The sequence below is a fragment of the Notolepis coatsorum genome (genome assembly GCF_963971535.1).
Source record: "Notolepis coatsorum genome assembly, chromosome: 9".
Lineage (NCBI taxonomy): Eukaryota > Metazoa > Chordata > Actinopteri > Aulopiformes > Paralepididae > Notolepis > Notolepis coatsorum.
In genome coordinates, this window is record NC_140173.1 from 67,958,323 (window position 1) to 67,974,067 (window position 15,745).

Here is a 15,745-nt window from a genome sequence, read left to right on the forward strand (position 1 = left end):
AACGTGCAAACACTGAAGACAACCACGACACAACTAAGACAACAATTAAAGTCAATGACAAAAGGAAGTGTGACCCTGACCTCCAAGACAACATGGTTAACGTAAACAATTTCAGACAAGATGATGACAACCGCTATGATTCACTATTCTCTGAAGACTTTCCCAGGCTTCCAACCAGAAAACGTGCAAACACTGAAGACAACCATGACACAACTAAGACAACAATTAAAGTCAATGACAAAAGGAAGTGTGACCCTGACCTCCAAGACAACATGGTTAACGTAAACTATTTCAGACAAGATGATGACAACAGCTATGATTCACTATTCTCTGAAGACCTTTCCAGGCTTCCAAAGACAAATTATGCAGACACTGAAGACAACCATGACACAACCAAGACAACAATTAAAGTCAATGACAAAAGGAAGTGTGACCCTGACCTCCAAGACAACATGGTTAACGTAAACAATTTCAGACAAGATGATGACAACCGCTATGATTCACTATTCTCTGAAGACTTTCCCAGGCTTCCAACCAGAAAACGTGCAAACACTGAAGACAACCATGACACAACCAAGACAACAATTAAAGTCAATGATAAAATTAAGTGTGACCCTGACCTCCAAGACAACATGGTTAACATAAACAATTTCAGCCAAGAGGAGGACAACTGTGAATCACTATTCAGTGAAGAAGACTTTTCAAGGCTTCCAACCAGAAAACATGCAAACACTGAAGACAACCATGACACAACTAAGACAACAATTAAAGTCAATGACAAAAGGAAGTGTGACCCTGACCTCCAAGACAACATGGTCAACATAAACTTATTCAGGCAAAATGATGGTTCAATTAAGTCTGAACTAGTTCATCAGTTTCAGTCTGCTGTTATGGTTGACCATAAACAGCTTTGACCCAACAGAGTCTGAATCAACTTGTCTTCAAGGCCGTTTTATGGAAATAAACAGAATCTTCGCCTTGATCTCAGGTGTACCAGAAGATAATGTGTTGAGGCATGTCCCTAAAGGAATGAAACAAAACGAATGTTTCTTTATAAACAATTCCCTCAATAGAATGAGAAGAGAGAACAATCAACACAGCATTTTTGTTGATGACTGTGGAGTCTGGAAGAGCACCTCAGGTAACACCTCAAAAACACACTATGTGCTAAAAAATGGTCAACTGACACATGTACATTTTAGACAGGGGGTATATGGCAAGATAAGAAACAAGGTCTGGCAGAAATTAGACCCACAACCAGAGGCAACATATATTGTAATAATGGGCCGTTATTACACTAAACTTAAGAGGGATACTAATTTCATGAGGAGGATAACATGGATTGAGAGGCCTCCAGGATATTTTCCAGTGAACAGGGCCGACATTGCAGTGTGGGAATATCTAGGCACATTCCCCATAACACTCAGTTATCATGCAAATGCTAAGAAAAATCCATCTCAGTTTATCAGAACACAAACAGAGGTGACTGAAAGAGTGGCTCAGGCGGTACAAACCCAGACACCTCGTGATGTATACGCACAGTTAGTTATGGAAGATGAGGAAAATGCACCTCGAGATTTAAAACAAGTCAGGAATATAAAACATCAAGTATCAAAAGACCAGAGGCCTTCTGGTAATCGAACCAATACTGCTGATGAGCTTCAGACAGTTCTGAATATGTTGCAGGAAAATCATTATGTTCAGCAAATAATTTCTAGGAAGGGAAAACCACCTTGTGTCATCCTTTACTTTGATGAACAATTAGAAGATGTTAGAAGATTTTGTTGTGGGCAGGATGCTACATCTGTTTTAGGAGTGGATCGCACATTTAATTTGGGGGCTTGCTTCTTAACAGTGACTGTGTTCAAAAACCCAAAACTTTTTAAGAAAGAGACTGGAGAGCCACCATTATTCATTGGGCCACTGTATTTGCACTGGGACGGCAGCTTTGAGACTTACCATGATTTCTTTGCCCATTTGAAATCAAAGTTGTCGGTGGCATATTTAGCAACAGAAATAAATATCAGTGAGGACATAGTTATTGGATCCGATCAGGAACGGGCTATTTTAAAGGCCATAGAGTCTTTGTTTCCTGAAGCAAGTCATATTTTGTGTTCAAAACATATTCGGGATAATGTGAAACATTATCTAACACATAAAGTGGGAATGGATGCAAAAAAGAGAGCAGTACTTGAGAATAAGCTGTTCCATAATGCTAATTCTCTTACCTACTGTAAAAACGAGTATGACTTTTGTGAAAAGGTACTTGAACTTGAAACATATATAGAATCAAATTGCCCAGAGTTCACTACATATTTCTCTAAGTTAATACCTACATTGAAAAAGAAAATAATGGAGACAAAGAACAGAAAGAAATGGATTCCTGATAATTGGACAAATAATAATTGTGAAGCAATGAATCATGTAATTAAGCTGGCTACTAATTGGAAACCACAAAAGTTACCAGATCTGATATTAAAACTCCAACAAATTTCTCAACTTCAAAATATAGATGTGCGCAGATGCCTTCATGGCCAAGGTAATTATACTTTAAAGCCAGAATTTAAAAGATATGAGGTCCCCAATGTCATATGGGACACTATAACTAAAGATGAGCAGAATGAGCTATATTTAAAGTTCTTGAAAGTTAAGATGGTACCTAAGGCTAAAACAATAGAATCAAATGATGGTCAGTTGAGCATTCCAGTGGTACCCCAGCTAGCCAAAAAGCCTGGCCAAAAAAGAACGGCAAAAAATGAGCGAACAACTTCAAAAAGAAGAAAAGTGAAGACATAAGTATGTTCACTTCATGCATGCTCATAAGAGATTTGATTTCGTTTTTTATATTTTTTTATATATGTTTTTTTTAGATGACACAGAATTTTTTATTTATTTTGTATTTAACCAGGAAGTCCCATTGAGATACAAGATCTCTTTTGCAAGGGAGACCTGGCCAAGATGACAGCAATAACATTTGCAATATATCAGACAGCAATGTTTTTGTGTTTACATGTATTGTTTATTGTATATATGCACTTTTATTATGTTCTTGTGTGATGTATACAATATACAATACATGTAAACACAAAAACACAAAACAGAATAGTCTACATAATTGTAAAGGTGTATGACAGTAAAATACAGGGTAATACAGTAATTTAGCAGTTTTGCAGTTGGGACCCGACTACAGAAAGCAGCGAAATTCTTTTTGTAGGAAGTTATGTAATACAGATTTAAATTTGTTGAGAGAGACCAGGGTATCTAAGTGGATATGGTCTTGTAGCCCATTCCATGACCAAGGTGTGAAGCTTGAAAAAGCTGTTCTTCCTAGTTCAGTGTGTATTCTAGTTTTTTAAGTAGCCATCTTGTGGACCTGAATGTAATGTAATGACACAGTTAGAATGTCCTGTTATGTTGTCATGTATAGCCTATAGTTGTCTCTTTTCTTCCGTCCTTACTGGAATTTGGTTCAAAAATGTTATACTGTTCTGTTATTATTGTTGTTGATGTTGTTTTGTTATTGTTGAACATTTAAAATAAAATTGATAAAAAAAAATGTATACTGTTTGTTCAGTGTTCAATACAGATGTTATTACATTTGGAGATTATAATATATTAAAATAAACATTTGTTTTGAAAATATGTGGTACTTTGGGAATGGGAAATGGACTCCACATATATAGCACTTTCCTACCTGCACAAATAGCTTTATAATTGCCTCTCCTTCACCAATTCACACATGCACTCACAGAGCAATGGCAGCCAGATGGTGCTAGCCTGCTTATTGGAGTCATTTGGGGTTCAGTGTCTTGAAGGACACTTCGGCATGTGAACAGAAGGAGCTGGGATTCAAACCACTGACCAAACCATTGACCATATGATCATTAGTTGACCTGCTCTACCTCTGAGCCAGTATTTTCTGGTACATTGAGGTATACTTTGGGGAACTTTGAGGTTCTTTGGGGTATTTCGTGATACTTTGGTATTTTAGGGTATACTTTGTGGTATACTTTGGGGTATTTTAGGGTATTTTGGGGTATTTTCTGGTATTTTCTGGTACTTTGGGGTATACTTTGGGGTATTTTGGGGTAGTTTCTGGTATTTTCTGGTATTTTCTGGTATTTTGGGGTAGTTTCTGGTGTTTTGGGGTATACTTTGGGGTATTTTGGGGTAGTTTCTGGTATTTTGGGGTAGTTTCTGGTATTTTGGGGTATACTTTGGGGTAGTTTCTGGTATTTTGGGGTATACTTTGGGGTAGTTTCTGGTATTTTCTGGTATTTTGGGGTAGTTTCTGGTATTTTGGGGTATACTTTGGGGTATTTTGGGGTAGTTTCTGGTATTTTCTGGTATTTTCTGGTATTTTGGGGTAGTTTCTGGTATTTTGGGGTATACTTTGGGGTATTTTGGGGTAGTTTCTGGTATTTTCTGGTATTTTCTGGTACTTTGGGGTATTTTGGGGTAGTTTCTGGTATTTTGGGGTATACTTTGGGGTAGTTTCTGGTATTTTCTGGTATTTTGGGGTAGTTTCTGGTATTTTGGGGTATACTTTGGGGTATTTTGGGGTAGTTTCTGGTATTTTCTGGTATTTTCTGGTATTTTGGGGTAGTTTCTGGTATTTTGGGGTATACTTTGGGGTATTTTGGGGTAGTTTCTGGTATTTTCTGGTATTTTCTGGTACTTTAGGGTATTTTGGGGTAGTTTCTGGTATTTTGGGGTATACTTTGGGGTAGTTTCTGGTATTTTCTGGTATTTTGGGGTAGTTTCTGGTATTTTGGGGTATACTTTGGGGTATTTTGGGGTAGTTTCTGGTATTTTCTGGTATTTTGGGGTAGTTTCTGGTATTTTGGGGTAGTTTCTGGTATTTTGGGGTATACTTTGGGGTATTTTGGGGTAGTTTCTGGTATTTTCTGGTATTTTGGGGTAGTTTCTGGTATTTTGGGGTAGTTTCTGGTATTTTGGGGTATACTTTGGGGTATTTTGGGGTAGTTTCTGGTATTTTCTGGTATTTTCTGGTACTTTGGGGTGATTAGTAGGACCCGTCTAGACAGGTTCACTGGAAGCGCCGCACTGCTTCTCTCCCTTGCAGTATCCAATAACGACGTCTGATCTCCGCGAAGACTCTCTCTGCCCCTGCGTGGTGCACATCCTCGTCGTATTTCTTTATGATCAGCTCTGTGACCTTGTGTCGGCTGTTCAAGACTATCGGGTACTTGACGTCATCCGGTAAGTCTGGGGCTCTCCGCAGACGACCACCCACTCTGATGAGATTATGGGCGTCGCTCTCGGGGGCTAGGTGGAGCAGTCTGCTGTCTGATGGGACGGGCTTTGCTCCCTGTAGACAGGCTAGCTCATCGGGGAACGAGTCTCTCTGGGCTCGTTGTAGTAGAAGAAGTTCTGCTTCTTCGTAGTCAGCTGCTGAAATGTCAGTTGTGGGCTGAACCTCTGGGTGGTGCCACAGAAATGTCTTTAGCTGCGCACTCTGTAGGGTGAGGCAATCGTCTAGATCGGGGTCTGTGGGGACGAGTGTGTGTGTCAACCCACAGAACATAGATTTCTTGTTCTCTGCCTCCTCTTTACTCGCCTCCCGTGGGGTGGGTGTAGGCCACTCTTCTTCGGGGAGCTTGAGAAACTCTGGTCCGTCACTGTAGAGGTTGTGACGGGTGAGGTCATCCAGGGACATTCCCCGGGTGATGACGTCAGCTGGGTTGTGTTTGGTGTCCACATACCGCCAGCTCGCTACTTCTGTTAACTCTTGAATCTCGGTGACTCTGACTCCCACGAAGACCTTGTATCTGCACGAATCAGACCGGATCCATGTGAGTACGGTCGTGGAGTCTGACCACAAGATTGTTCTTTGCACCGGGATGGTGAGTTCACGTTGGATTAATGTGGCGAGCTGCGCTCCTGCTAGGGCTGCGCAGAGCTCTAGACGTGGGATAGATTGTTGCTTTCGTGGGGCTATTCTTGAGCGAGCCAGGATGAAAGCAGTATGTATTTCTCCTCCCTCCTCTCGGGCACGCAAGTAGGCCACCGAACCGTAGGCTACTTCGGAGGCGTCGCTGAATACGTGCAGGTCGATCTTGCATGTCTCTGGCCTCACTGTGGGTGGGAAGTAACTGCGGCGTATATTAACACCTGGGAGTGAGCGGAGTTCCGTCTCCCACTCTCTCCATGTGGATGCAAGGTGTTCGGGTATGGGATCGTCCCAGCCCTGGTCCTTGTCCCAATAGCGCTCTTACAATCATCTTTGCCCTGGTGGTGTAAGGTAGAATACATCCCAACGGGTCATATTGTCTGGCGAGTGTTCTGTATACACTCCGTCTGGTGGTCGGTATTGTCGTCGACCTTCCCTGCTCCTTGGTCAGGGGTTTGTGTCTATAATGGAGCGAGTCTGTTTTGAAGCGCCAGACTAGTCCTAGTGTCATTTCTTGGGCTTCTCCTGGGATGGTCGCCATCCAGGTGTCGCTGCTCGCTGCCTTGTCCTCGGGGGAGAGGCTGTGCAATACTTGCGGGTCGCTGCTGGCCCACTGCCTGAGGTCAAAGCCGCCTTTGATCAGGGAGGCGCGGAGCTTGAGTAGGAGAGCCTCGGCTTCTTCTGGCGTCGAGACGCTTTGTAAACAGTTGTCCACGTAGAAACTATTTGTCACACTTTGTCGGACCTCTTCATCTGCTGCTGGGTCCTCTGCGACGTGTTTTTGTAGTGCAAACGTAGCACAGCATGGGCTGCATGTGGTTCCGAAAGGGAGGACTTCCCATTGATAGATGGCTGGGTGCTCATCTCCGGTCCTCTCTCTCCATAGGAACCGCAGCAGGGGCTTGTCCTCCTCCACTAGTCTCACCTGCAGGAACATCCCTTTGATGTCGCCGCTGATAGCCACCTTGTCCTGGCGGAAGCGTAGTAGCACGCCTAGTAGAGAGGGGCCGAGTGTTGGGCCGGCCAAGAGCTCTTTATTTAGATTTTGTGATCCGATCTGGTAGCTGCAGTTAAACACAATACGATCCTTGCCGTTGTGGTGGACCTTGTGGTGCGGCACGTACCATGATTCGGTCGTCTGATCGGCCTCTTTAATGTCAATTTTCTTTATGTGTCCCGCTGTGATTAGCTTGTTAATCTCAGCGCGGTACACAGCTTCTTGAGCGGGGTCTTTGGCTAGGCGCCGCTCTGTGTTCAATAGATACCGCTCCGTCGCCTCTTTTGTGGCGTGAAAGGTGGGCATTCCCTCTCGCCTCAGGAGTGGAGTTGCGTATCTCATCACTCCGTTGACGTTGACTCTCTTTGTCCCGTGCTCGAGGAGGGCTATAGCGTAAATATCTTCCTTAGAACGAATGTCTTTCTTTTCGTTCTTAAAGGGCATTGTCTCTAGTGTCCATAGCCTCTCGACATGCTGCAGGAGTGTGGTGTCTCCTTCTGTCGCTCTGGAGTGGAGGCAGCTAGTGGCTGCTGTTCGGTTAAGAGACTTGGCGAGGGGGCCTTGTAATGTCCATCCTAGGCGGGTCTCGACTGCTGCAGGGCAACCTCTGGGTCCTGTATGGACCCGGTCTATCGGGACTATGAGGTCTGCATGGTCGGAGCCTATCAGCAGGGTCGGGGTGGCACCGTCTATGAGCGGGATAGGGAGTTGACGCAGGTGCACATATTTATCCATCAGCTTGGCGATGGGGTAGGTGTACTGCGATAGTCCTATTTCTTGGCTGGTGAAAGCATTAGTAATCCTATACCGTCTCTCTGGCTGCCCGCTTGCTGCGATAGTGAAGGAGACATTCTCGCCCTTTATCGTCTTTAGATCTCTTCTTATTGTCCGAATCGTCATCTGGTTCTCGCTCCCCCGCAGCCCCAGCTGGGCCGCAGCGGACGTGAGGAGAAGGGTCTTCTCTGACCTGTCATCAAGGACGGCGTAAGTGTCCATGACCTTATCTTGGTAACTCAGTGTTACGCGGACCACCTTTAAGAGCACCTGGGCGCCGCTGCTGCTAGCGGGGTCAATGTACATAACGCTTGCCTTTGTGCTGCTGGATGGTGCAGGCTTTCTTCTGTTACTGTCGTGTAGGACATCTAGGTGGGCTCCGTCACACCGACTACACCTCTTCTTGAGGCGGCACTCGGCTGCCATGTGACTGCGCGCACATCGGTAACAGCGCCTGTTGGACTTTATCCAGTGACTCACTTCTTCAGCGGTCATCTTCTTGAACAGGTCACATTGTGACAACCAGTGTTCCTTCTCGCAGTACGGGCACACCATCTTCCACTTCTCTTTCATCGAGGGGGTACTGTGGTTCTTGCTGCTCTGTACTGATTCTGATTGGTGCATGACAGTCACCGATCTTCGGCCATCGTTTGCTCTCCTAGGTCCCTCTCTGGAGCTTGGTGTGCTCTGCACGAACGTATCCAGCCGTAGGCTGCTGACTTCTCTCGCCAGGAAGTTGGCTAGGTCTAGGAGGGATGGCTCGGGACCGTTAGGATCACGGTGGTCTCTTTGCCGCCTGAAGCGCTCCTGTCGGGCGGGCTGCAGCTTCTCTAAAATCCTCTCGACGTTCGAGTTTGCGTATAGTTCGTGCATACCCTTTTCTCGTTGCGCCCCCAGCATCCCTACCAGGGATTGTACTTTGATAGACAGGTCGTCTAGTGAGCGATTGTCTGTTGCTGGGGGTAGGCGGTCAATATGCCTTATCTCTTGTATTACGTAATCCCATATACGTCCATATCTTTGGTCTAGTGCTGCTAGAGCCGCTGTGTATGGGGTAGTAGAGGTGGCATAGGCCAGCGCTATGTTGTGCGCTCTGGGCACTTTCAGGTGCTTCAATAGGATAGCATACTTGTGGCGTTCATCAGCTACATCCACCATCATTGTCTCTAAGCACATCCGTAGCTCCGTGTACTGTGCTCGGTTCTCATGGGTGAAGTCTGGAAACGTCGGTGTGCCAATGTATGACGCCGTGGATGGCTGGCACATCGGTGAGCGTTGGAAGAGAGGCCTCCTGGGCGAGTCTCCTCTTACGCCTCTCGGTGGGCTGGTACCGGCAGGGTACCATGGCCCGCTGGTCCAGGTGCTATTCCTCGGGACTGGTCGTGCGTCATGCTCACCCGTGAATCGAGTCGGGGGTCTGTAGCGCAGAGCCGCGGGGGTATAGCCTGGGCTGTACTGGACCTCCTGGTCCTGTGGAGTAATGTGCTGCTGTCGGGCTTGACTCTCCTCTTCTCCCTCTTCTTCCTCTGCCAGGTCTTCTAGATCCTGTAGTCGTCTATTTAGCCTCTCCGCGGTGTCCGCCGTTCCTTCCTTGTAGCTGGGTCTCACTTGGACCGGTCGGGGAAGGAGTTCGGAGGGGGGTGTAGGCTCTCTCTGGTGGTCGGGCTCAGGGTCGCTTAATCGGTTAGGGGAGGGTGCCCTTGACCCGTGTCTTGACGAGGCCCTGGAACCCCTTGTGGAGGGAGGGGGTGTTGCCCTGGTGATCAGCTGCTCCATTAGCTGCGCTTGTAGTCTGTCGCGCTCGGCTTGTAGTCTGTCGCGCTCGGCTTGTAGTCTGTCGCGCTCGGCTTCGCGCTGGATGAGAGCGATGTCGCGCTCTGCTTCTCTTTGGGCACCGGCAGCAGCGCGCTGGGCTTCGGCGGCGGCGCGCTGGGCTTCGGCGTGGTCTCTTACCATATTCTCTTCCGTCTGAAGGCGTCTCAGCTCCAGACGTACGCGCTCTTCTTCTCTCCGTTGCTGCGCTTGGAGGCGTTCTCTTTCAATGGTAGAATGTTCGCGCTCGCTAAGCGTCTGTGCTTGGAGTCGATCGCGTTCACCCTGAAGTCGATCGCATTCGGTAGAGGCTGCCAGGGTGGCGAGGAACGCCTGTGCCAGCATCCTCTCTGCCTCGCTGGGGGAAGACGCTGGTTGAGGTGATCCGCTCCTGGCAGTACCGGTCGGGGATGCGTTCCCCTGCGGGGAGTCCTGGAGCTCTATTTCCTCGGCGCTCTCCTCATCTTGTTCCGTGCAGAGTTCCATCTCTGGAGGGTTGTCTTCCTCCCGGAGCTCTTGGGGGACTACTTCTTCGGTCTTGGCGGGGGGTAAAGTCGTGTCAGTTCCCTCCTGGTCCCCACCGTGAGCTTGGTCAGTTACATTAGAACCCACTAGGGCCTCTGTGGTCGGGGTATCCTGGTGGATAGGGTCGGACATAATTTTACTTTCTACTTTTACCGCGTTTACCGTTTGTAGAAGGCTAGGTAGTATACTGGCAGCGTAATCCTCTAAGTACTGAGGTGGCTGTCGTCTACGCTGCAGGCGTTCTACTTTAGGAGGACCGTTTCGTGGAGTGTTCATCATAGGCCATTTCAATATTAATACCACTATATTAATATTACGCTAATTACCATCCGGCTCGAAGGACCAATTGTAACTGAGGGGTACAATTCCCTGACTGTATTGATAAGTATGGTATCATTAAACCACTACCGCTTTATGTACTTTAAATACTGGCCATACAGTACACGATATCTAAATATGATGAACACTTTCCCACAATGAAATCGGGTCCACACAAAGGTAATAATCAAATATTTAATATATAGCAAAAGGTACATATAATAGTTACTATTACATTTATGATTTGAATGCACTTGTAAGGCAAATGAGTACTCGTAGGCAAATCAACACTGAATGTCCAATCTCTGGTTACGCAGGAAGCAAGTATACAACCTGGCTCTTAGGGAATTAGATCTATGGTACTCTTAATGATATAGCAGGATATACTGTAGGGGTCCTCCTGGTTGTAAGCCGGTAGGGGGGGTAGGAGAGCCGTCGGCAGTATCCCGTCTGGTCAACGATTTCTAGAGAGAATTCAGGTACAGAAGACAGTGCAGTAGAATCTTGATCCACAGATGAATACACCTTGGCTCTCTTGTAGGCTGTAGCTGTAGCTGTAGCTGTAGGTCCACAATGAAGAAGAAGCGAGGCGACCTCAGTCTGGTCTGAGCGCCGTCTCACCTTGACTCCTCTCGGGGTAAATCCAACACTCACCGGTGTTGGCGATTATCCGCTCCACAAATCAAAGTACCAAAGCAAATATATATTCCATGCCGCATAGGGCTCAGCAGTCGTCGGGTAGGTAATCCAATGTACAGGTCCACTCGGTCCTCGCCTAGAACTCCTCGGATGAAAGCGCCACGTGTGGTCTGCCCAACCTGGTTAAGACTCTAGATAACACGAGGAAGCGATGGGGATGCTGCTCACTTTAGAACTCTAACCGCACGATGCACCATACATAATAGACTATTATTAACCTAATAGAAATACGTCGCACTCGACGGTACAGTGCCAAACTATGACAATTCAGTTATTAATTCGCACGAGGTATCAATGCTATTCTAAGGCCAAACAGGCCATACTACACCGCACGCGGTATCGTGGGTGAGGCTTCACGTTCTGTTACTTAGTTGGGTAGAAGGGTAAAGGACTAAGGGTCTTCTACATTTACTTGCGCCATATTTATATGCACGGTGAACAAATAGTGCCACTCTCCTTTCGGTAGCCGTATTCCTGCGCAGAGCCGGGGCTAGTAGAGACATGTCTCGTCGGTACCATTGAACTTGGCTCCAAGGGGCTTGTCTCCTGGCGCCAGGTCCTTGTCCAATAAGAGAATGAACTATTATGGGCTATAGTAGACTAAAGGGATATTCCGTGTATATGTACAAGGAATATACAAGGGATATCAAACGATATACAAATACTATTCAATATATATCCATAAATAAATATATATATTCGGTTTAATCTGATCCTTCACAACAGTAGTATAGCGGTATATAGTGTAGTATAGCGGTATATAAGTCAAGTCAAGAGTTTTATTTGTCACGGCATACAAGTATACAATGAAATGCGGGGGGTCTTGCCCGCAACGATTGTGCATAATACAATAATAATATATAATTAATAATATAATAAGAATCCAATAGAACGACATTGTGCAATAATACAAGTAATCAAAGTAGTAGGGCATATCGGTATATGTACATGAGTTATTTACAGAGCATGGTAGGACATGCTAGGTCCTGTGGTAGTGCAATACACTGTTAGCTACGGATGAGGCACTGGGTCTTTATGTACACTGCTATACAATGCTATATTATACAATCTCAAGTTATACTATACTATTCTTAAAGTGACCTTTCCTTTTGTAAAGTGACCATAAGTGTGAGCGTGTGCAGCATGAGTGTGTGTGTGCTCATGTTAAAGTGGCTGCTAGTGTGTGAGCGTGTACAGTGTGTGTGTTGTGTGTGTGCTCATGTATGCTTGTGTGTGGAGAGTTCAGTGTTCAAGGCTCTGATGGCCTGGGGGAAGAAGCTGAGCCGAAGTCTCTCTGTCCTAGTTGCTGGTGTTCGCAGGCATTTGCCTGACCGCAGCAGCTTGAACAGGCTGTTGTTGGGGTGGTGGGGGTCTTTCATTATTCTGCAGGCTCTGGATTTGCACCTCTTGTTGTATAGGACCTGCAGGGGTGGTAGTGCAATACCCGTGGTACGCTCGGCTGAGCGCACCACTCTCTGTAGGGCCTTCTTGTCCTGTGCCGTGCTGTTTCCATACCAGGCAGTGATGTTTCCAGTCAAGATGCTCTCTACAGCTCTGGAGTAGAAGGACTGGAGTATCTTCCCAGATACTCTGAACTTCCTTAACAGCCTTTTTTACGACTGAGTCTATGTGTGTTGTCCATGTCAGATCCTCTGAGATGTGGACCCCCAGGTACTTGAAGCTGCTCACCCTGTCCACGGTAGCCCCGTTTATCCTCAGTGGTGTATGTGTCCCCTGCTGTCTTCTTCTAAAATCCACGATCAGCTCCTTGGTTTTACCAATGTTCAGGAGCAGGCTGTTGTCCTGGCACCAGCGTTCCAGTACCTCAACCTCCTCCCGGTAGGCCTTCTTGTCGTTGTCCGAGATCAGCACCACCACCACTGTGTAGTCCGCAAACTTCACTATGGAGTTGGAGCTGAACTTGGACACACAGTCATGTGTGTATAGTGAGTACAGCAGGGGGCTCAGAACACAGGCCTGGGGGGACCCGATGCTCAGGGTGATGGTGTTGGAGGTCTGACCCCCCACCCTGACCGCCTGGGGCCTTTCACTCAGAAAGTCCAGTATCCAGGCACTCAGAGCCGAGCTCAGACCCAGCTCGATCAGCTTGTCCACCAGTCTGGTGGGGACTATGGTGTTGAACGCTGAGCTGTAGTCAATGAACAACAGTCTCACATAGCCCCCCTTCTGGCGGTCTAGGTGAGAGAGGGTGCTGTGCAGTACTTGGGAGACCGCATCATCAGTGGACCTGTTTGGCCTGTATGCAAATTGCATAGAGTCCATATCACTGGGGAGGGAGGCACAAATGTGATCCTTGACCAGCCTCTCAAAACATTTCATGGCCACAGAGGTGAGTGCCACCGGTCTGTAGTCATTGAGACCTGTTGGGGAGGATTTCTTTGGTACCGGGATAATGGTAGACATCTTGAAGCAGGCAGGGACCACTGACTCCGCCAGGGATAGATTAAATATGGTGGTGAACACAGGGGCTAGCTGGTTAGCACAGGACTTAAGTATGCGTCCTGTTATTCCATCTGGGCCAGCCGCCTTCCTGGTGTTCACCTGCATAAATGCTCTTCTCACACTGTGTTCCGTCAATGAGAGAGCGTCCCCGCCCCCCCGCGGATGCCCCCCCCCCCCTCCACAACAGCCGGCGCGCCAGTGACGTCACTAGCCGGTGAGCTAGCGTCGCCACTGTTTGCCCCAAACCGAGCGTAAAAGGAGTTGAGTTTGTCCGCGAGAGAGGTGTCGTCGCTCCCCATTGAGGGGGCACTGACTTTGTAGTCAGTTATCGTCCGCAGTCCCCGCCATAAGCCTCTTGTGTCATTCTGTGCCATTTGTGCCTCCATCTTGTCAGCATACGACCTCTTAGCAAGTTTAACAGCCTTGCGCAGAGTGTAGACTGTTGTTTTATACTCGTCCATATTTCCTGTCTCTCTGCCCAGGTTTAGCCCCTTTCGTGACTGCAATGTGCAAGCCAGGGGCTTTTGAATACGCAGTCACTCGCAGCTCCATAGTAGCCAGGCTAATTTGCACCACCAAGCACTGCTTAAAAGCTTGGGGTGTGTCCGAAATATATCAGATATAAATTTCAAAGGTACCCAGCGTTCAATTAGGGTTTCACACACACATACGGCGGGGTTTGAAAGCTCGGCGTTGCTAATAAACATTTTAAATAATTTTTATAAACTGGTCAACACGGCTCAAAACGGCTGTATTTTCATATTCGGCTGCCTGGTGCGCCTGCGCTGAGATCACAGCGCATGCGCATCAATCATCATGCACCCAACGCCGGAAATAATGCTGTGTTGACCAGTTTATAAAAATGATTTAAAATGTTTATTAGCAACACCGAGCTTTCAAACCCTGCTGTATGTCTGTGTGAAACCCTAATTGAACGCTGGGTACCTTTGAAATTTATATCTGATATATTTCGGACCCACCCCGAGCTTTTAAGCAGTGCTTGGTGGTCCAAATTAGCCTGGCTACTATGGCGCTGCGAGTGACTGCAGATTCAAAAGCCCCTGGCTTGCACATCGCAGTCACGAAAGGGGCTAGCCCAGGTTGTAAGCAGTGGTGCGAGTTTTCAGAGCTGCTCTGATAGTACTGTCCACCCACGGTTTCTGGTTCGGGTCCGGGAACACCCTTGCCTTCTTTGTGGGGACAATACTATCAGCTAAGGTTGCTATGAAGCTAACAACAGTATCTGCGAACTCGCTGACGTCACTGGCGCTTCCTTGAAACATTCCCCAGTCTACATCCTCGAGAGCGTCCTGAAGCGTGGCCTCTGATTGGTCGGACCATCTCTTTACCTTACGTGGCACGACGGCGTCACGTGATCTCTGCCTGTAAGCAGGAATGAGGAAAATGGAGTCATGATCAGATGTGCTTGTAGCCCCAGCTAATGGAGGAGCCGGTACAGCCTTGTAGCCGGCTCTGAATGGGGTGTAGCAATGATCCAGCGTGTGGATATAGTGTAGTATAGTATAGTGTAGTATAGTGGTAGGCTATATAGTGTAGTATAGTGGTATATAGTGTAGTATAGCAGTATATAGTATAGTATAGTGGTATATAGTGTAGTATAGTGGTATATAGTGTAGTATAGCAGTATACAGTGTAGTATAGTGGTATATAGTGTAGTAAATCGGTATATAGTGTAGTATAGCAGTATACAGTGTAGTATAGTGGTATTATAGTGTAGTATAGCAGTGTACAGTGTAGTATAGTGGTATATAGTGTAGTATAGTGGTATATTGTGTAGTATAGTGGTATATAGTGTAGTATAGCAGTATACAGTGTAGTATAGTGGTATATAGTGTAGTATAGCAGTATACAGTGTAGTATAGTGGTATATAGTGTAGCATAGTGGTATATAGTGTAGTATAGCAGTATACAGTGTAGTATAGTGGTATTATAGTGTAGTATAGCAGTGTACAGTGTAGTATAGTGGTAGTGTAGTATAGTGGTATATTGTGTAGTATAGTGGTATATAGTGTAGTATAGCAGCATACAGTGTAGTATAGTGGTATATAGTGTAGTATAGCAGTATACAGTGTAGTATAGTGGTATATAGTGTAGCATAGTGGTATATAGTGTAGTATAGTGGTATATAGTGTAGTATAGTGGTATATAGTGTAGTATAGTGGTATATAGTGTAGTATAGTGGTATATAGTGTAGTATAGCAGTATACAGTTCTTGTGAGACA